The sequence below is a fragment of the Alligator mississippiensis genome, chromosome 6 (genome assembly GCF_030867095.1).
Source record: "Alligator mississippiensis isolate rAllMis1 chromosome 6, rAllMis1, whole genome shotgun sequence".
Lineage (NCBI taxonomy): Eukaryota > Metazoa > Chordata > Crocodylia > Alligatoridae > Alligator > Alligator mississippiensis.
In genome coordinates, this window is record NC_081829.1 from 16,367,308 (window position 1) to 16,386,651 (window position 19,344).

General features: G+C 49.5%; 1 long non-coding RNA gene across 1 annotated transcript in view; it reads right to left on the reverse strand.

Moving 5' to 3' along the window:
* Positions 1 to 7,035: 7,035 nt before the first annotated feature.
* The window catches only part of LOC132251250 (uncharacterized), a 45,298-nt gene continuing 32,989 nt past the window's right edge, over positions 7,036 to 19,344 (reverse strand). The window contains exons 2-3 of the long non-coding RNA XR_009463204.1: positions 17,071 to 17,144; positions 7,036 to 7,349 (exon numbers count right to left, since the gene is read on the reverse strand). This is a non-coding gene — a long non-coding RNA (uncharacterized LOC132251250). The remainder of the gene's footprint in view (positions 7,350 to 17,070; positions 17,145 to 19,344) is intronic.

Consider the following 19,344-nt stretch of genomic DNA (forward strand, 5'->3'; position numbering starts at 1 on the left):
TGGTCCAGGATAGGTCTGGCTAGCCTTCTTTGAATTCGTTTGCAATTTTCTGCCCTAGCAAAGCTGGAGATGGTAATTAGTGTGACGGGCTAGCTGGCAGTGACTTTGCCCTTTCAAAACCCCTGGGCTAAAGATGATTGGAGGACTTGGGATTCCCTTTACTCACCAATCAGGCCCCAGAGACTCACCCTCCGTGTTCCCTGATTGGCCCCTTGGGTCACCTGGAGAGGGATAAAAGGGGCAGCGTGGTTGACTTGAGAGACCAGCAAGGGACCACAAGGAAGGAGCTTCAAAGAGCTGGCAAGAACTGGGCCAGCGAGGCAGAAGCAGTTGCCCCAGAAGCACCTGAAGAAGTGGGACCTGCAGGCAGCAGTTGGACACTCAGCAGTGCGGCTGGCAGGAGAGGCTCTCTGCTGGGCTCCAGGATCCCCTACGGGAGGCTGTGGCCAGCAGGAGAGGCTCCCCAGCTCCAGCAAGGATCTGAGCAGTGACCTTAGGGGTTCCTAGCTCTGCTTCCAGCTGTTCCAATAAGAGGCCAGGCAGCTTGGTATGAAGCTGGGGCTCCTAGAAAGTCAAGACCCCTAGCAGCTCAGGGGAGTACTAGCACTGGTGGTTGTGTAGTAGTGCTTCTGCTTACCAGATGAGATCTGAGTTCAAGTCCCAGTTGGGGTGAGTGAAGTAACAGGGTGAAATTCTTGTTGCAGTGGAAAGGGGTCATTGTGTTTTCCCTCTTTCCCCAGCCTCCAGGTACCTAGGCCCTCTATTCCTTGTTATTTGACATTTTGTGCTTTTTATATTTCACCAACCAGTATTGTTTGTTCTGCTGTTTGTGTTTTATATTTTGTTAACCCTGTCTTTTGTCAATGATTGTAAGTGTCTAAACTTTGTTGAATCCTGCCCGCTTGGGGCATTGTAGTATCCCCTATATCCCCTGGTTTATGCCTGTTATGTTCCCAGTACTGTTCTCTCATTAAAAGGTATATGGTTAAGGCCCCATTGGTGGTCTGACTCTGCTCTATAGTGGGAGGAGAGTCCCTACACCTCCCACAGTGCTTGTGCACCTGCTTTGATCCCTTCAGTTGGAGAGGGGGTACCTCTTGGAGTACCACCCGGGTTACACTAGGATTTTTGGGGGTGCAGTATGCTGACTGAAGATGCAAGTCACCCCTTCAAAGCCACCATCTAAAAGTGGAGATTGGCGCCCTACAGCTTCCCAGGGAGCAACAAGGGGCCTGTATCTCAGAAGGACCTACACTCCCTGGTGACTCCCCAAGATGCAGCAAATCCCAAGGAGAGGCTCATTTAGAATGTATTATACCTACATTTAGAATAGGCAGAGGAGGTGGAGGCAGTGGTGGTGGCATGAGATGGGTGGGGAACAGGGTTGGACTCATGGTGGTGGTGCGAGGGAGGGGGGGAAATGGGCCTGGGCCTGCTGTGGCATGGAAGAAAAGCAAGCCCAGACATCACCATGATGGCAGGGACAGAGGGGAAGGAGGCAGCACAGCTGGCCTTGCCCCTGCCCCCCCCCGCCATGCTCCCAGGAGGCACGGTGATGGAGTGGATATAGCAGGGGATAAGGCCAGCAGCACTGGCCTTACTCCCCTGCTCCCTGGATGCAGCGGCGGCACAGGGTGCTGGGTGGTGGCACTCCATCTGTGCCTCACCCTCACATCATTTATGGGGAGGTGAGGCAGGTGGATGTGGGCCGGGTGGAAGTGGGAGGAAGCAGGCCCCAAAATGGCAGCGGAGAGGGTTGGGGGGTGTGCTGGGCCCAGCCTGGCCCTGCAACAGCGGGGGGAGAGGGGGGGACATATGGCCCAAAAATGGCAGCAGGCAGGGTAGGGGGTGGCGCAGGCCTCTGTCCCAGCCCGCACCCCCCCGGCATCATTCTTGACTGGCAATTGGCTAGTGTGTGTGTGTGTATGTATATGTGTGTGTGTAATATATATATACATACATACATACAATATGTATGTGTACGTACACCAACCCTAGTCTGTGTGCATATGTATATGTGTGTGTGTGTGTGTGTGTGTGTATGTATGTATGTATATATAATAAAATAAACACCTACATATTTTGGCATTTTATTTTCATTTTTTTATCATGAACAATCAAAGCTCCCCTTTTCTGGTTCGATCACCAGGATGCAGGTCCAGCTGCAGCTGTCCCCCCATCCCTCCCTTGCTGCTTTGTGGCACTGAGCAGCCCTGATTGCCGGTGCCCCTCACTCCCAAACCAGAGCCCCCCTAGTCTTGCCTGCATGACCCGCACCCCCCTGCCCTTCCAGCACCAGCTCTGCTGGCATAACTTGCAGACAGAGCCAGCCTTAGGGGTTGGCAATGAGGGCAACTGCCCAGGGCACCAAGGTGTGGGGGGCAGCACAGAACCCCAGGGCAGGGCCCCACTTCAGCTCAGGCACAGACAGAGGAGGCAGTGAGCCAGAGGTGCCTCTCATTTGCAACCCATAGCTCCCTGCCAGAGGGGAGACCCCAGCTGCCCCCAGGTCCCAGCCCTTTAGTGTGTAGGGCAGAGGAAGTGGGTAGCTTTCTGGAGCTTTGCCCCTTCCATGATGATGCAAGGCTGGTCTGGACTTACCAGAGCTTGGTCCCTGATGGGCCAAACTTCTCCTGTGCTATTGGAGCCATGCACCAAGCTTTGGCATGCTCAGACTGCCCCTGTGACACTAAGGGGCCTCTGATGGCATGGGGCCAGTCTGGGCCATCAGGGGCCAAGCTTGGATGAGCCCAAACTTACCCTGCACCATTGTGGGTACTCTAGAGGCACGGGGGTGGTCTGGGTATGCCCATTGGTGGCATGTTGGGGAGAATGGAAGGGCACGTGCCCCCCAGATTTCTGCAGGTATGGGGCATGGGGCTGCAACCTGGGCAGACCAGAAGATTTGGTGCTGCCATCACTGTCACTGGGAACTGCCACCATCACCCCAGTTGAGTAGCGCCCCAGCCTACAACTCTGCTCTGAAGGCACCTGGTGTGGTGGACAGGGGCACAGTGCACGCTGCTTCCCTCCCACACCAAGCCACCACCGGAGCTGCTGCCACTACCACCCCAGCTGGGTATTGCTCCCAGACCCAGCCCGAGCCACAGCAGAATAAGGCAGCATGGCTGGGGATGAAGCAGCCTGCATCTGCCCTGGCCCATGGAACGGGACAGAGTGATCACGGGATGCTACAGTTGTAATGCCCTGAATGCCTCAGCATCCCTGGAATTGCAGTGCTATGGCCACTGGCACCACCTCCTCCTCCCTGCCCACCCATCCCTGCCCCCAGCAGGGCATGGAGGGGCTGGGTCCTGGCGCAGGGATGCTGTCCAGGTCCCCTCATGCCAGCCTGAGAGTGCCTGAGGACCCCAGCCTGCTCCTCCAGACCCTACCCACACATCTTTTCCCTGCCTTCCCCTATCCCTGCCAGCTCTTCCTGCAGCCTCCATCCCCAAACCTAGCAGTTTCACCAGCACCCCTCCGCCCATTCTGCCCTGCCCCCACCTGCCCTGCCAGCTCTCCCTGCAGGCTCTGGCCCTCCTCCGAGCTGTGTGACCCTCAGAGGATCCCCTCCCCAGCCCTGCCAGTTTCCCTCATTCCTGACCTACAGCCCCTTGCCCTACCAGGCCTGCCAGAAGGGCCCCCCAGATGCCCCCACTCCCAAGCCCCAGCCCTCAAAATCCCTACTTACCCCAAAGGCCACAGGAAGGAAAGGGAAACTGAGCTAGCCTTGGCTGACTCAGATCCTCAAGCCCTTCCCCCTTCACCCCTGCCTCTCCCTCCCTCCCCCCCCCCCCCCCCCCCGGCAAACAGAGATTAGGGTTTACCACCCTTTTGCAAGCAGCTCTTTCAGGCTGGAACTCTGCCAGCCGTCAGAGATTTGTTTGCAAAAGGGGAAACCCAAAGTTTTCCACTTCAAAGGGGAAAATCTGCATTTGTCTACTTTAAAGTAGAAAATTTGCATTTTTCGACTGGAAATGGAAAACCCGGATCCCTGCTCATAAGGCAATCAAAAGAGCAGAAAAAATAATAGACATGGCCTCATCTAGCCTGACCTCTTCCAGAGAGTGTAGACAGAGGGTACTAACAGGAAGCAGTGTTCCTCCCAATAGCATTCTCCCTAGTAGCCTGCATGTCCCCCGCCTCTCTTCCTTCTGCACTCATGGAGTGCACCCTGAGTTTATCCCAGACATGGTTCTTCAAGCTATCATGAGCTGAGCATGAGGCAGGCAGGAAACATATGGTGCTCAAGTAGGGCCCAGCACATCAACAGGAGTGAGTGAGTTAAGCCTTGTTGATGGGGAAATTTGATGGGTTCACTTGGATTTGAGGCATTGGATCAGTAACAAAGGGAAATGGAGATCCTTGCAGCTTGTTATTCCTCAGATCAGTTTGCTACTCTCTTGAATGACCTTTCACATTTGCACTAATGCTCCAGAGATGCCTTGGGCAAAGTTCTTCAAAAATGATTGGCAGTTATCATCATTCCTGTGGGTGTGGAACACTTTAATGTGGATCAGAAAAAAAAGCCTGATATGACACTACAGCTAGAGCAGAAGAAAAACAAAACCTGGAAGCTTCAGCTGCCTGCAGTAGCAACTGAAACCAGAGCTCTTTACTGGGGGGTGGCATTAATTTTCATAAATGCAAATTCATTTATATGGAGTCAGCTCAAAGAGATGCAACAGAAGGCTGTGTTGAAAGGTGAGTTATCTGGCTGGAGATCAGTTGCCACTGGTGTTCCAAAGGAATTAGTCTTAGGACCTATTTTTCAAAATTTTTACTAATGATCATGGTAGTGGAATTAAAAGTGCCCTTATGAAATGTACAGGTGACAGCAAGCTGAGGGGAGGGGGAACATTGCTACTACAGGAGAAGGCAAGATTATTATACAGGAAGATTTAGATAATCTTATGAAGTAGACCATGAACGACACGTGCCTCCTGAGGCTGGGGGGGCATGGCGACCACCCACAGGTGGCGGCGGCAGTGTTGGCAGCAGGGATATGGTGGCAGCAAGTGGGAACCACCCGCAGGTGGCCACGGTGATGTTGGCAGTGAGTGCAGGCCAAGCAGGGACCACCCACAGGCAGCCGCAGTGGTGTCAGCAGTGAGGGGGGAGGGGCAGCAGGCAGCGAGTGGGGACTGCCCACAGTCACTCTCCACGCTGATGGCAGCAGCAAGTGGTGAGCAGGGACTGCCCACAGTCATTGGCAGCCAGGTTGGCAGTGAGGTGGGGGCAGTGACCACCTGTAGAAGCCGGCGGCAGCTTTGGCAGTGGCCAGTCTCAGCAGGGGACACGTACCCCCCCTGTATACTCCCTACATGTCAGCTATGGAGTAGACCATTAGAAATGGTATGTTTAACAGCTTGAATACAAAATCATACACTTAAGGACCAATAAGAAGTACTTGGCTGTAAGAGAGGGGCACAGAGCCTGGAGACAACTGAGGAAGAAAGGGCCTGGGTGTATTGGTTAGTCACAGAAGGACAACAAGCCACAAGTGTAATGTAGCTGTGAAAAAGTCTGATGCAATTCTAGGGTGCATTAGACAGATTGTATTCAGTCTAGTTGGGAAAGAATTAGTACCATTGCACAAGGCACCCTACTTAGAATAGTGTGTGCAGTTCTGGCCACCAGTTTTCAGAACAGGCTAATTTAAACTAGAATAAATACAAAGAAATTCCACCAAGACAGTTAAGGGAATGGAAAGCTTTTCTTACGCCAGAAAATTAAAGGAGCTTGGCTTGTTTACCATTAAAAAAGGGAGACTGAGAGGGGATGTGATTACTTTTTATAAACACATTCATAAACTGAATGTTAGGTAGGAAGAAGCACTTGTTAGGTTGAAAAGCAAAACTGGCATAAGATCCAATACCATATTTTCTCACTTACCACATGCACCTTCCCCACCAATTTTATCCCCACCAAATAGGGGCTGTTACCAGACTAAATATTAGACTTTAGGTAGTGGCACTGAATTTATAAATGCTTCAACAAGAATAGTCCATTTTCTGAAGAGAGCATTTATTGAACTTATCAATTTGCAACTTCAAGCACATGACAAAGAATAATAGAAAAACTTCACTTAAGCTAAGACACAGCTTAGACAGCTTAAACAGTGAGTGTATCTACATGTACATTTAAGCACGACCAAATTTAATGTGCATTAAACTAATGGACATTAAGCGATTTTTGGCAGGTGTCTACATGTGCAGAGACTTGGCACTAAAGTTAGTGAACTTGGTGCTAAAGTTAATGCCATGTGCCCCTAGTGCCATGTGCCCCTAGTGGCTGGGCAGACCTGGCACTAAAGTTAGTGCTGGGTCACGTCTACATGTGCATTACTGTGCTTTAAATAATCACACCTAAATTTGATGCCTGCTAAGCTGAGTTCCCATCCCCAGCACTAGTAGCTAGTAGGATGGGGCTGGGGAAAGGAACTCAGCCCAACTGGGCTAAGTTCCCCTTCCCAGCACTACCACTGGGCTGGGGGAAGGAACTCCACCCAGCTGAGCTGAGTTCCCATCCCCAGTGCTAGTGGCTGAGCTAGTAGTGCTGGGGGGATGGGAACTCAGCTCAGCTGGACTAAGTTCCTTTCCCCTGCGCTGTGATCAACTTCCCGCAGCCCGGCGGCAGGAGGCAGGGAGAGCCAGGGCTGTGTTCCCATCTGAGCCACATGGGGCTGCGGAGCTGCTGGGATCATAGCCGTGGTTCTCCCCTGTCTCCTACCACTTGGCTGCTGGCTGCTTCGAAACTCAAAATGTTTTGAAACTTTCAAAACATTTCAACTAGCCTCATTTTGTTTTGAGGCTGTTTCACAGTGCTTCGTTTCAATTCGATTTCACTGTTTTGAGTTCGAAATGAGTCGAAACAGTGTCAAATTGAAACAGCAAGCAAAATTTCGCACAACCCTAAAAGCCAATAACATTTAAGCTAAGACTTAAAATGTATATATTAAAAGAGAACAAGGAAATAAAACTATATTACTATCCTTTTTTCCTTTCATAATAGCAAGAACATATTGTTTATTCATTTTTTGCTTTTATTGTTTCATAGACAGATATAACCAAAGTACATATACATAACAATAATTTGAATCAATAATACAATGATAAGGGGATGAGTTATAATGTGAATAAGTCTTTGGTTGAAGTTCCAATGGGCCAGTTTATCCCACCAATTTTCTGTGGTACTTTTTTTGATGCTAGTTCCTTTAGCTGCATTATTTTGGTCCACAAGCATACCCATAACTTTTTCTTCTTCTTTATTATAACCACAATCCTTATCATAGGTCTTCACTAAATCACTGCTCAGGCCATCCTTTTGGGTCTGTTGAATCATACCTGAAACATAGTTGATAATGGGGTCTTTATTCCTCATTAATTTCCTTTCTGTGCCTTTAGTTGTGAGGAGTTAAATCATTTTTGAAGTATGTATTTTATTGGGGGGGGAGTGTTTTTGTTAGTATTACTGGAGCCATACCAACCAGATACTCCCAATGCAGCAATGCCCATGCTAATGCCAGAATTTTTTTTTACATGAGGTGAAGACTTGCTCTACAGGGTTTAGAGCCAGGACATATATACCACAGGCAGGCTGGTGCCATGGTCTTGACTTAGCACTGCTCCAAATTGTTGCACAATGGTTGCTAACTGGACAACATATTATTTATTCATTTGAGGGTAAACCAAGGCTGGTGCTTGTACCAAGCCTTCCTTAAGAGTCTTAACTGTTTTTTGTTGCTCCATTCCTGATTCCCATGGAAATTCCTTTTTAGGAGCTTGTATAGAGGAGTTGTTTTTTCTCTATACCCCTCTATGAACTCCCAAGAGAATCCCATCAGTCCCAGGAATGACTGCAGGGTGGTAACATCAGTGGTGGCTGGTAACTTCTGTTTCAGCTCTATCTTTTGCTTCTCTGGAGATTGCCCTTCTTGTCAGGGGCCAGGGACACAAGTTACACATAAACCAGTTTAAGTGATCAGAAACTGGTTTAAACCTGTAACAGAACATAAGTTCAGTGCACATAAACCAATTTCAAAATGGCTGAAACTAATTTAAGACAAACCTGATTGAATATAGCATTAGACTTAACTCATTTGTGTCAAACTGGTTTATGCAACTTCTATCCCAGACCCCTTCCCGGTTTAAATTAAACCAGAGTCCCCCAGTCTCCCAGCGTGCTCTGCAGCCCTGGGTTGAGCTGTGCTCTCTACTCTGGAGAGCAGGGATGGCCCTGCCCCTCTGCTCTCTAGCCAGGGGCAAGGGCATGGCCAGCCAGCATGGCCTCCTGAGGCAAAGGGAGCATGGGGAATGGAAGGGATTTATTCCCTTCCCCCCTTCCCACCAGGGGACTGCAGCTGAGGTCTGCCTGGCCAGGGTGTAGCAGCCCATCAGGCATTCGCCACTCTCCCCACTCCAGCAGCACAGGCGGGGCATGGTTAGAGCCAGCCAGCATGGCCCTACCATCTTCCTGCCTTGCCCACAGCTGCAGGGCTGGAGTCATTGGGCTGACCCAGGCTGGCCCACAGGTGCTACTGAGGGTAGACAAACAGGGGCCTGGCTGGGCTGGGCCATAGGGGCTGGGTCCTTGGCTCATGCTGGGGGGCTGCCCAGGCTGGCTCAGAGATGCCAGTGAGCCCAGAGCCTGGCAGCCACCCACTGTGGGGTTCACAGTCCCCACCATGACGCTGTCCCGTGCAGCACCCACCAGCTGCAGCCACACCACAAGCTGTATACTGGCCATGGCTTGCAGGGCTCTTCTGCCTCCCTCGCCTCCATCTGCCGCTGCCACCACCACATGGCTTTGGGTGGGTGGGTGGGTGGAACCTTTATCCCCACCACTTCTGCCCAGTACATGGAGCTCTGGCTCCAGCTGCTTTCCATCCGCCCCCCCTCCCCCCGCCCTCCACCTTGCAGGAGCTGCTCATCATGCTGGGCAGCTGGAATGGGTGGAAGGCAGCTGGAGCCAGAGCTCCAGGCAGTGGGCAGAAGCCACCAGGCTGAAGTTCCCCATGCCCTGAGTGGCAGTGCATGGCGAGGCAAGAGCAGGAGCAGCAGCTGGAGGTAAGGGGAGCAGAACAGTCCTGCCAGGCCCAGCCACAGAGCAGCTTCCCCTCACCTCCAGTGGTTACTCCCTCTCCCACTTGTGTGCAGAGAATAGCATTAGCCTGGTGAATTCTGCTCAAAGCATGGAGATCAGGCTCCAGCCGCTTTCCACCGCTCTCCCACCCCTCCCCCACCCCCAGGGATGCTCATTAAGGGGTGCGAAATGGGCTGTATTCAATTTGGATTCAGCCTGAGTCAGGGACAGTGATTTGATTTGTTGGTTCAGATCTTTGTCCCTGATTTGATTCAGCCAAATCTGAAGATTCAGCCCAGTAACTTCTTCCCAGTACCTGGAGCTCTGGCTCCAGCTCTGGTTGCTTTCCACCCACTCTGCCTGCCCAGCATAATGAGCAGCCCTGCAAGGGGGGCAGATGGAAAGCATCCCCTGCTGGAACCAGTTCTCCATATGCTGAGCAGAAGTTGCAGGGCTAAAGCTTCCACCCGCACAGCCTGTGGCAGCTCTGCCTGCCCAGCCCTGGCTCCCGCTCCTGCCCCTGCCTGCATGGCAGCTCCCCACCAGGAAGAGGCTTGTGCTCCTGGAAAACCCTGAGAGCCATCAAGGTCCTTACTCCCTTGCTACTCCAGTGGCAGAGGTTGGAGTGTGGCCAGAGGCCACCCAGCATGGCCCCCTTACGTGAGAGGGCAGAGAAGGGAGTTATTTCCCCCCTCCCTGTGGCATCTGGTGGAGGGGGCAGGACAAAAGCTTATCCCAGTTCTCACTCCATTCAAGGAGCGACCGGTGGCAGTGGGGGCTGGCAGACCCCGGCTTCAGTCCCTAGATGGCAGGTGGGGTTAAAGGGGGAATAAACCCACTCCCTGCCACCTCTGCCTCAGGGGGCCATACCAGCCAGTATCTGACCAACCGCCCTACCTCCCCACCACTACTGCCACCACTGCTGCAGCAGCAAAGGGGAAGAACCAGGAAGACCCTGGCTTGGGTCCATGCCAGTGGTACAGGGAGGGGGGAATTAAACCCCCTCCCCGGTTAGGTCACTTGAGGCTACTGCTGGGGCTGGCCACATCCCCATCAGCACAGCCTTCCTGCAGCCAAGGGTGAACTCTAGTGCCCCCCCGGTGCCTGGCCTGAGCCACTGCAGGCATGTGCCTGCATTTCTTGAATGCCTATTCACTTGCAAATTGGTTCAATTTAGGCAGGTTAGATTAACCTGCAAAGATTGAATCAATTCAGGCTCCAGCTTTTCGAATGTCTGTCCCTAGCCCTAAAGTTACACCTAAATAGGAAACCTGTTGCTATCATAATTGTGCCTTACTAGGGCTCACCTTAACACCTGTCTGCTCTATCAGTTTTAGAATGCATCCTAACAATTCTATATTCTTTTCTTGGGTACTGAAGTGTATCAAGATATTACCTACATATGAAATACATTTTCCATGGTTATCCAATCTGACCCACATGCACATCATATGAGTGTGGAATATAGTGGGTATGGTATGTAATTCCTATAGTGCCCAAGTAAAGGTATACTGTCTCCCTCTGAATCTAAAGGCAAGCTTATGGGAAATGGCAAATAATGCATCAGACAAATTTAGCACCGAGGACCACTTTGCTCCTCTGGCAATTGCTGCCATCACTTTGGGGTACTTTGCTACCACTGTCGCTGTCATAGGACTTATCTTATTGAGGGCCCTATAATCCACTGTCAATCTCCAGGTTTTCTCACCAGCTCTTCTTACAGGCCAAATTGGGGTATTGTTGGTACTCTGCTGTTTTACCACCAGCCCCAGTTCTAGCAAAGTACTTATGGTTTCCTGTAGTCTGCTTTCAGTCTCGGTTGTATATTTGCATTGTTTTTTGGGTAAGGAGTTAGGTCCAGTAATTAACACTTGCTTTGATTCTTCCACATTCCAGTTTGTTGGGCCCATACCTGTGGGAACTTACTGGTTAGTTTGGACATCCTTTTCCCATTTGGGTTTCATTATGCTTTCTTTAGCTTTGAGAGCAGTGCATCTATGTCTTGCCACAACCACATGGGGGAGTTTAGCCACTATGTCACCTGTCATCTGACAACACACCATGTTATTACTCAAATCCATTGTTATTTGTAATTTTTTTTAAGCTACTGATGCCCAATATTCCTTGCTGTCCCAATTTTATGAGCCCAAATGTGCCTTGGGCCCTTTGAGTCCCTATTCAAATTGCTTCACCTGTGAGAAGGTTATTAATGATTCTTTTCCATTAAACCCTTCAAGCCACTTTTCCCCTCCCTGCATCCAATGTGAGAATGGAGCTTCCTTTATGCTCACAATTGAAAATGAAGCACCCATGTCCATTAATATTGTTTGCCTCAGTGCCTGACCATTTATATCACTTCTAAACTGCACATTCACTAGGATGCCCCCAGTTGTCATATTTTATGTGTGCTAGAAAAAAGGGGCTATCAGACACTGTCCGGAGGCGGGCTGTTAGGTTTTGGCTTTTCCTCTTCTTCATGGTGGGCTAACAATCAAAGTAACTCCACAGTAGGCAGGGCTGTTAGGTTTTGGCTTTTCCTCTTCTTCATGGTGGGCTAACAATCAAAGTAACTCCACAGTAGGCAGATCATCTATCTCTTTTTTTTTTTATATTTAAGAAGTTGGTGCCAGATTTGTGCTCTCCAGAATTCTGACTTCCTGTTGGTTCCCTGAAAGCCTTCCTTTTTCTCTCCCACAGACTGTCCTGTCCCCTTTGGTCCATTATTACTAAAGGTAACAGCTAAGACATTTTCTTTCCCTTTCTGATAGGCTTCATTATTGTATCACACACACACTACTGCATTCTGGATTGTCTCCCAGTCTGACCCTGAGTCACACAGCAATGAGAGCTTGCCTTTCATTTCTCTGTTGAGTGCTTCAAACAGAAGCTGTTTAAATAATGGATTATCATCCTTCATATCTTGCCCCTGCTGGGCTGTGGTTAAATTGACCCCCAACTGGAAGGCTAGCCACAACTTATGTGTAAGTATCGTTGCATCTTTACCAGGTTTCTGCACATGTCTGGACACCATGGATAGCATCCCATCATTTCCCACAAATAGTCTTGCAATATCCCTTAGTATGGCCATTACATTTTCTTCTTCACCCTTATAAACCTTTTCAGAGAGTAAGGAACTATTTTCTTCCAAGGCCACCTTTACAATTTCATCACATCTCCCACTGTCAGTTTATCTGACTGCCATGCCTGATTTAGGGAATATAACCAATCCCATAAATCAGTGGTTCCCAACCTTTATTTTTTACCACGGCCTGATGGGAGCAGGACAGGGCCTGTGGAACCAGCTGCTTCCCTCCCGGGGCTCCCCCACCACCTGGCTTTAACCCTGGAAGCTCAGCTGTGACCCTGGAAGCTGCTCACCTGGGCAGACCAATCAGGGTCCAAGCAGGGGGCTTGTGCCACAACCCAGCAGCCAACCCGCCTGCAGCCCAGTGGTTGGGAACCTCTGCCATAAATTATCCGCATTTAAGGGTCCCAGTTTTTTAGCAATTACAACTGCATCCTGTGTGGATAAGAGCTGAGTAATGAGGGCTGTTGGTGGCCCATTTTCTCCCTGCATATGGGTGGAGGTCTTTTCAACAACGGGAGCCATAGTTTCTTGACAAACATCATTTAACCACTGCAAGTCCCTCCATAAAGGGGCATACAGGGATGACAGACAAAGAGTTTCATCCTAGTGATTAGTTTCATAAACATAATGGGGAGAATTTAGGTTTGGGTTGTCATCATCCCAGGCCTCCAATTCATTTTCACTAGACCTTCCCACACCCATGCATCCCTCTTGCATTGCTACCATGATTCCTCGTGGTGTTTTCAATCTAGCTTCTAACTCCCTTATCTTCTGGTGGTATTGATTATGATGAGAACCAACTCTATTTTGAGAATATTTTAAAACTTCCCACACTGCTTTTTTGGCATCCAGTGCTTTCTGTTTCCATAATGCTGCTTCTTTATATGCTTTCTCCATTCAGTCTTGTACATTTCCACCTGTTTTTTTTTCTAATTTCATCATTTCCACTGCATCCTTTAAAAATGTCCCTTGCAATGCTTTTACTTGTGCCTGTGAAAGAGCTGCTTCTTGCTGTAGCCTCTCTGACTCCTCTTTCACTGTCTTTAACAGTTGTTGCTTTTTTGGAGCTCTTCAGTTAAAGCTTTCTATGTCAACAGCAGCTCCATCAGGGTGATTCATTTCTTTGTCTTTTTATTTACCCAGGATTTATGTCCAGAGGTGATCTGAGAAGACCACTTGTCACAAAATTGTACAAACAGGTCCAGTTCACAAAACCCCTCCTAATTCCCAGATCCTGGAGCTGTTTTTCTCTACTTCTGAAAGCTCTTTTCTCACTGAACCCGCCATATCAAGTCAATTCAAAAAAGGGGGAAGATCCTGAATTCCAGCTTAATCTGAGCTCCCTCCCTTGCAAAACCAGTTTGGCAAGTTTAAGTAAATGATCCTCCTAGCCCGGGAACAGATTTCACAATCCTCAACATGTCTCAGTCCAAGCAGCTTCCCATTTCTAAGTCAAGCATTCAACAAAATTAAAAAGTTCTATACCAAATAAAATCTCTCAGTCCAAGTGAATTCAGTAGGCCTATCCAGGGACACCAAAAGGGTGTGTGTATTAAGTAGGAAAGCTTTTTTTTCTTCACTGGAAAAGAAGCACACCTGGAGACACTGCATGTCATGCAGTTGCCATGATGGTTGCTACTTGTTTCTGGCTCAGGAAGATGAAGGGTCAGAGTCCTGTGTTAGCCCTCATAGCTATAGCTATTGGCTAAGCACTCAAACTCAGAGAGGAGTGAAGTTTTGGAGCTAAGCAATGTGGAAAAGAACTGAATCATTTTAAGAATGGTTGCAATAACTTTATGGAAGGCATACTCTCATAGAGTTGTTGGATCAGCACTCAATGTATGTGCTACAGGGAATCGAGAATTTTCTATTGACCTGTTGGCAGTCGTGTAACAGGACAGTTCTGCACCCTGGGCGGTGGCTGCATATGGAAAAGTGGGATGAAGCCAGGCTGACATTGGCAACACAACAGCCAAGAGAGCAGTGGCAGTAGCTGCTGCCCTTGTTGCCAACTATGCTACTGCATGTTGGTGCAAAGAAGTAACTCTGTTGCAATATAATACATGTCTGACAATCCCATACTTCAGGGATTTTTCTGGTCACCTGTTGCAGCCATAAAGCTATTTTTTTCCTTTTGTAAATGCTACTGGCTTCTGCAAGGGGGGGGGGGGGGGGCAGGCTCATCTTCCTCTGATGCACTGGGATGGGTACAGTGACTGCCAGCACTTAGAGAATCCAGAAGGTCTTGTTCTTTTTCTCAGGGTCACACTGGGCATGTCTATATGAGATGCTACATTGCCGTAGCGACAAGCTACAATGACGTAGCTCATCACTGTGGTGATGTAGTGTTGGTGGGCACAAACTGTGATGCTGACGCTACTGCACAGTAGCAGTGGCAATTAGCTACTGCACAGTAGCTTGTTGCTACTGTGTAATAGGGTCACAAACAACCCATGCACCACTGACATGGTGCAGTAATGGTAGTTGCTGTGCAGTCAGGCACACATGTAGACGCATCCACTGATTGCAAATTTTAGGGTCAGGAATGGATTTTTTTCCCCTCTCACTTCAGGATTGGCAATGACTGTAGGGGTTTTGCCTTCCTGGGTGCATCTACATATGCATTGATCTGGCCTAAGTTTACTCTGGTGTAAACTACACTTGAGTAAGTGCTTTGGGGCAGACATCTACACATCTGGGGATTAGGAAGCAGATTTGCTACTCTTTGCACCATGTTTGCTGCAACCCTGCAACAGGCCCCTGCTACCACTGGGGATAGCTCTAGGTGCTAGCCCAGGGGCTTGCAAGGAGCACCAGGCCAGAGCTGTCTCGTTGCCCTGGGGGGCTGCCTGCTGCTGCAGGGGAACAATGCATGGGACTGGGACCTGTCCCTGACCAGGACAGTTCCCAGCCCCCACCCTGCACGCCAGGCGGAGGCTTGGCAGCTTGTTCCCCACTCAGGTCCATGAGCACAGAGCTGGGGGGATGGGGAACAGGCTGAGGGGCTTGTTCCCCACCCAGCTCTGTGAGCATGGAGCCGGGGGGAAAACAGTATGAGGGACTTGTTACCCACCCAGCCCCATGAGCACACAGCTGTAGAGGGAACAGGTTGGGGAGCTTGTTCCCCACCTAGCTCTGTGGGTGTACAGCTGAACGGGGAACAATCTTTCCAGTCTGTTCCCTGCATAGGTCCACAGTTGTGGAGCTGGGTGGGGAACAGGTGCCCCTGCCCCCACCAACAGGAAGATCTCAGTGCTGGCTCTGCAACTGTAGGGCCAGCACTGGGAGACCCTTATCTCCCAGTGCCAGCTCCGCAACTGTGGGGCCAGTGCTGGGAGATCCATGAAGTGAAAGGCTGCTGCAGAGCCTGAAGGTCAGAGCAAGAAACAAGTGACTGTGTCCTCACTCTTTAAAAGGACCATGAAAAGCAGCATGGCAAGTTGAGCAGTGGCATTTTCCCTCATGGAGGCTTTCACAGCAACGAACATCCCACTGAAGAAACTTGGTCACCCTAAGTTAAGGGATGACCAGAACCACAATTTGCCCAAAGCTGGTAGTTTTCCATGTGTGAACAAGCTTCTCTAAGACTATCTCCTGCATTGGAAGAGCATGAATCCTTCTCCGTTATGGCCGATGAAGCCACCAACCCTCAAGATAACTACATGCTTCACATTTTATTTGTACATAGGAGCTGAAAAGACTGGGACCTGCCTGTTTTTCAAACAAAACCGATCTGCCTCACATCTGTCAATTTTGCTACTGTGGCTCAGGCTGTAGAGAAGGCAGTTGTCAACTATGGCTGAGAATTTAACAAGATCTCAGCATTTCTGTGTGACAATGCCATGGACATGTGCAAGGCTTTCTCTGATGTGCTCCACGGAACAATGCCCAGTGCAATTTATGTCATCTGCAATGCACACATTCTCTCTTTGGTAAGTGGCATCTGGGGCATGCAGTTCCCTGATGTGGATGGCCTGGTGTCCTCCTTCAAGAAATCCTTCAAGCACTGTCCAAGCCATAAGCTCTAGGTATTCCATCACCAGCCAAAGTGGGGACCCACATGGCACTGTGTCACTGCCACAAGAGCTTGTGCTCACAAGGTGGAATGCATGGTTCATTGCCACACCAGGCATATGCAGTACTACCAGCAGTTTGTGAGTAACGATCTGGAAATCACACTTGACACACAGTGCAGGCTTACGCTTCTCAATCTCTTAAAGTGAGGCAACATTCAAGATCACGTACTGTTTGTGGCTGAAAATGCCACGTAGAGAAGAGGAGAAGGTGGAGATATTTACCAAGTGCCAGCAGGAGCTGGCAAAAGAAAAAAGAGCTCCCCAGGAGCTGTGGTTCTGGAGCAGCTGCTCCATAAAGCTAAAGTGGCCCCAGAAGGAAGAAAGAGCAAAAAGAGACCCAGATGAAGGAGAAGAGAGAGGTCCTGGAATCCCGGAGGATGGGTGGGACGGCTGCAGTGGTAGCAAGCCAGCAGCCAGCTGGCTAAGAAGTTCCTAGGAGCTACAATAAGCTGGGAGAAACTGGCTGGGGGAAGCACTACCGGGAGCTCAGTGTGGATGATGGAGCTCTGCACCAGAGAGGAAGGGCTAGCCAGAGGAAGGCAACTGAGCTCCTACTGACGCAAGTAAAACTTTTCCTTCTGCTTTCACTCATTTTGAGAAATGTCTGCAGACTCACATGAGTCAGGATACTGGATGCAGTTTGCTGGGTTAAAGGTACAGGATACCCTTAATTGGATGTATATATCCAGAAGAAAGTGAGCAATTCAGAGATGCCAACCTGGCAGGGCTTTGTTTAATTTTGTTTGGATTGAGTTCCTTTATTTTTTTATTTCAGGAAAGAAGGGGTTTATCCCTAAAGAGACACGACGATAGACTTACCTGAGTCAGACAGAGCAGTCTAGCAGTTTGCAGGTACTGAAGCCTGTCGCTACATAGACGAGGCCGGGGAGAAACTAAAACACAAAGAAAATAAAGTTAATAAATAAAAGAGAATTTCTGAAAGAAAGGTCATTGTGAGTTTCAGTTTAATGAAAGTTGTCTGAATTTCTGAGAGGCACTAAACTGGGTTATGTGGGAGGTTGGAGTCACTGGAGAAACCAGTCTTAGATCTCAGTGTCAAGTGGTGTGAAAGCTTAACTCTGTGCGCGCCGGGTCTGACCCCGGGTCGCTTTCGTCGCTCTGCACGCGGGCTGTGGCCAGCAGCCCGGGCAGGCCGGGTCGGAGAGGGCGGGCGCCAAGCTAGAATTAGGCACAGACACGTAACGGTTGATTTTAAGATTGTTTACTTACACCGAGGTGGTCGTGGTGTAGGCTGAGAACTTGCTTGAGTTGCGGTTACAACAAAAAACACGAACACACGTGGAGGTTGCAAGGCTCCACGCAGACAGAACACGAACAATCACGTGGAGCTTGCTAGGCTCCACGCAGACAAACTCCGGATGTCCAGGACAAGCGCGCATTAGACTCGTCGTTACGTCTTATAGTAGGCTCCGTTCGAAGACGGGAAGAGGTGGGCGGTGGATCAGGCCGCCAAACTCCTCTGAGTGACACACAGGGTTTCTATTACCCTGCCGCGCACACCCAGAGTCCCCACGAGATGGATGCGGAGTCCTCTTCGGCTTGGGCGGAAACTGCTCAAGCCTCTTATACAGCTAGCAGGCCAATCGCTAGCCGCCGCGTGTGAATAATTTAGAACTAGCCAATTGCGGGGCGCGGATTTGCATACGACGAGCGGGAAACCTTTGCACAGTGCATTTCTGTGCTGCAAAGGAAATGCACCCTGCAAAGATCGCTGCAAAGTGGCGGGAACACTTCCCTGCGCGCGGGTTCTCTGCGCAGCAGAACTCCTCCGCGCAACAAAGCTGTATACCCACGGGGATAATTCTTAGTGCCGAAGCACACACAAAAAAAATCAGACCTTTGGGTCATGACAAACTCCTCCCAATAGAAAACTTCTTCCAACACCATGATGTGACAGGCAAGAGTTGGGATCCCCACTTAGACATTCCTGTAAACGATTATGATACATATGATTTAGGGTAGGGAAGTCTCCCATTAGCTCCACACTCTATTAAGTTAACTGACAACCCCACCTGCCACCTGGTTCATGGAGCTGGCAGGCTGTGATCCACCACACACACAATGAGCGGATGGATTTAATAAGCTGGGTCAAAGTAGAACATTGCAAAGACAGTCAAGCTGTCCTTGTTAAAACCAGCAGAGAAAGAAACTGTTCCAGGCAATAGATGTGAAGCTGAACCAGTACTACAGGTATGCCCATCAGTGCCACTCTGGTTCAGACAACTGGCTGCCTCCTTCCTTAGTGCTGTTCACATTTTGGACCCCAATCAGATGCCTGCTCTGAGTTGTGACCCTTAGTTAATGAAATCAATCTTGGGGAAAAAGCATGCTGCTTACATGAACTTTGTCAAAGAGTGCCAGATGCCTGTCTGTGCCTGTGTTTTGGGACTCTGTTTGTGACTGGTTTCCACATCTGTATGTCCTAGCAAAATGCTGCATCCAACCAACTCAATGGATCTAGTGTATGGACAAATGTTCACCCAACAGAGACAGAGGATGTCAGCAGCAACTGCCAGTGGATGTTGCATGCTAGTGTTTAACAGCTAGCATGAATTGCCTCTCTCAAGGGTAGCACTGCCTATTGCTTAACTCCTTTTTACAATGTCATTAATAAAGTATGGTGATGGCATTAGTTACAATTCATGGTGTGTATAGCTTTAATTTCATAAGACATCTCAGTTTAGAGCTTAATTGAATGCTTCGATTGCTTAATAATGCATTTATTAATGGTTTCTGTGGGCTTCATCAGGGTGAATATACCACAGTTTGGGGCCATCTGCCAATCTGCATGAGGGGCAGGACCATGATGGCCCCTCAACCAATCAGAGCTGTGGAGGGCAGGGGGTGGCTGCCACAATTAGCCTGTGAAAATAGTGGCCAGTGCTGTGATCAACCCACAAAATTGCCCATGTGCTGCCTGCATGTATAAACCAATTACTTCTTTGTCATTGCATCATTGCAGTAGCAGGATATTGGCAGAGTCCTCATCTCTTTTAGGAACAGAGGTCTGGATGTTCCTTCATGACCATCTAGTCCACTCCCCTGCATTTTCAAGCAATTATTAACTGGAAG